General features: G+C 35.9%; 1 long non-coding RNA gene across 1 annotated transcript; it reads right to left on the reverse strand.

Annotated features, from left to right (window-relative positions):
* Positions 1-692: 692 nt before the first annotated feature.
* On the reverse strand, positions 693-1,195 carry LOC142236802 (uncharacterized). Its single transcript, XR_012722204.1, has 2 exons — positions 964-1,195; positions 693-906 (listed from the first exon to the last, which is right to left on the reverse strand). It is a non-coding gene; the product is annotated as an uncharacterized LOC142236802 (long non-coding RNA).
* Between the last annotated feature and the right edge of the window lie 2,149 nt (positions 1,196-3,344).

Raw genomic sequence — 3,344 nt, forward strand, 5'->3', positions numbered from 1 at the left:
TAACCATGTACTCTCATCGAGTAATCTTGGTATTATCTTTAATTCAACGCTCACGTGGAATAATCACATAAACTGTACCGTGGGAAAAGTCCGCAATATGATTAGAAATTTGTGGCATGTACGATATTCCACACCATTGAATATTCGAATGCTTTTAGCTAAATCATATCTTGTTCCGAACCTTCTCTATGGTTGTGAAGTGTTTGCTAATTGTGATGCTGAAGATAGACGGAAATTAATTGTTGCCTACAATGATATAGCCAGATACGTCTTCAACAGGAAGCGACGAGATAGTATTACAAGATTTTCGCATAAAATATTCAACGTTGATTTTAACAATCTGTTAAATATAAGGTGCTTGCTACAGCTACACAAAGTAATTTACACAAAAGAACCTAAATATCTTTACAACCGATTAACATTCGCTCGATCTAACACCCTGCCAACATTTTTTGAATTTGGGGACTCTTTTGAGAATCCCCACTACGTCGAAAACAATCATATACGACATCAAAAACTCGTCGGAAAAGCGCCGTCACTATTGAGAAGTTGTACCACGCCAAGTTACTACAAAAATGTTTCGCATGAGTGCAATTATTAGGTGCCTTTATAGATCAATTTAGAACGACGCCAATAAGGGACCCTCCAAACAATCAGAAAAAGTGCATTTTAAGATAGTTGTAAAAGAATCATTGTGGTCGAGTAAAACACGTTTGTTTAGATATTTATTAATTTGATTAAACATTTACAAATTCTTAAAAATATAACATTTATACCACTATCACATTACATTTAACATAATTTTTGGCATTAATGATGATGTTGAATTACAAGTAGCGAGTTACATGTTGCTGCGTCTATCAACCAGTGTTTTTATTCCATGGAGGCAGCGTGTCTGTAAAATATCTGAAAAACAATCACTTTATTCCATTTGGAAAATCACCAAATTGTTCACCAATATACCTTTCACAATTTTAAGCGTATAATCTATGTTTTCAGAACTTTATTTTCGTTTTTATTTAATTAAAATATAACAAGTTGCGCTTGGCGTTTCACAAAAAAAATGGCTTTTTTAACAGTAGGGATGGCAAATTACTTGCATGTACTTTTTGATGTACCTTTTCATGATGGTTGAAGTGACATTTACGAGTCTGTGGTAACGATGAGGTTGAAATGGAACTTTGAAATGCTGGCAGGGATATAACTATAGACCGATATGGACCTAGTTAGGTATGGTTGCTAACGGCCATATACTAGCACAATGTACCAAATTTCAACTGACTCGGATGAAATTTGCTCCTCCAAGAGCAAATCTCGGGACCGGTTTATATGGTGGCTATATATGAATATGGACAGATATGGACCACTTTTGGCATGGTTGTTATATATCATATACTACCATCACGTACCAAATTTCAACCAGATCGGATGAATTTTGCTCCTCCAAAGGGCACCGGAGGTCAAATCTGGGGATCGATTTATATGGGGGCTATATATATTTATGGACTGATATGAACCAAATTCCTGCATGGTTGTTGGATACCATATACTGACATCACGTACCAAATTTCAACCGAATCGGATGGATTTTGCTCTTCCAAGGGGCTCCGTAGGTCAAATCTGGGGATTGGTTTATATAGGGGCTGTATGTAATTTTGGACCGATTTCGACCAATTTTTGCATGGTCATTAGAAACCATATACTAACAATATGTAGCAAATTTCAGCCGGATCGGATGAAATTTGCTTCTCTTAGAGGCTCCGCAAGCCAACTCGGAGGATCTGTTTATATGGGGGCTATATATAATTATGGACCGATGTGGACCACTTTTTGCATGGTTTTTAGAGACCATATACTAACACCATGTACCAAATTTCAGCCGGATCGGATGAAATTTGCTTCTCTTAGAGGATTCGCAAGCCAAATTCGGGGGTCCGTTTATATGGGGCTATACGAAAACGGGGACTGATATGGCCCATTTGCAATACCATCCGACCTACATCAATAACAACTACTTGTGCCAAATTTCAAGTCGATAGCTTGTTTCGTTCGGAAGTTAGCGTGATTTCAACAGACGGACGGACATGCTCAGATCGACTCAGAATTTCACTACGACCCAGAATATATATACTTTATGTGGTCTTAGAGCCATATTTCGATGTGTTACAAACGGAATGACAAAGTTAATATACCCCTAAAGTTTATTTTCTTTAAAATTAATTATTTAGAAAATAACCCTTGAAAAAAATAGCTATTTTAGCGCAATAAGACCATTGGTCAGTTTTTCACGGCTACTTTTCTTTAAGAATTCATTTCACTTTTCTTTAAAAATTCATTTTGCATTGGATCATTCCTCATCAAGTTATAATAAAATTTGCAACCAAAATGTATAATTTTATTCTGATTTTGCAGATTTAGTTTTGACTTTAGCGGCTAAACTCGAACTTAGTACTCATCTGTAATCCATGCCAACATTTTTTGAATTTGGGGGCGCTTCTGAGAATCCCCACTCGGAAAAGCGCCGTCACTATTGAGAAGTTGTACCACGCCAAGTTACTACAAAAAAGTATCGCATGAGTGCAATTATTAGGTGCCCTTCTGGATACATTTAGAAGGACGCCAATAAGAGCCCCTTCAAAAAATCAGACAAAGTGCATTTTAAGATAGTTGTAAAAGAATCATTATGGTCAAGTAAAACACGATTATTTAGATGTTTATTAATTTTATTAAACATTTATAAATTTTCATAAATATAACATTTATACGACTATCACATCACATTTAACATATTTTTATACATTAATAAAAGATTGATGTTGAGTTACAAGGTGCAAGTTACATGTTGTAGCGTCTATCAGCCAGTGCTTTTATACCCAATGGAGGCAGCGTGTCTGGAAAAATATTTGAAAAACTATCACTTTATTCCATTTGGAAAGTCAAAAATTGTTCACCAATATGCCTTTCACAATTTTAAGCGAAATAACTATGTTTTCAGCACTTCATAACTATGTTTTCAGCACTTTTTATTTAAATAAATTATAAGAAGCTAGTTGCGCTTGGTGTTTCACAAAATATAAAATGGCTCTTGTAACAGTAGTGATGGCAAAATACTTTCATGCGAATAGTGATGGCAACATACTATCACAGTTCGCGATTGTTGTAGTGTCACTTACGAGTCTGTGGTAGCGATGAGGATGAAATGGAACTTTGAAATGCTGGCAGGGAATGAGAACGTAATACAAGCCTTGTGAAATACGAACTCAGTACCGGCTTTTTCATACAAACGACATGTCCTTTAAAAATGCACACGGGGCATATACCTCCACCGAAAACTTTTTGTGGAT

This window comes from Haematobia irritans, chromosome 4 (assembly GCF_050003625.1).
Source record: "Haematobia irritans isolate KBUSLIRL chromosome 4, ASM5000362v1, whole genome shotgun sequence".
NCBI lineage: Eukaryota > Metazoa > Arthropoda > Insecta > Diptera > Muscidae > Haematobia > Haematobia irritans.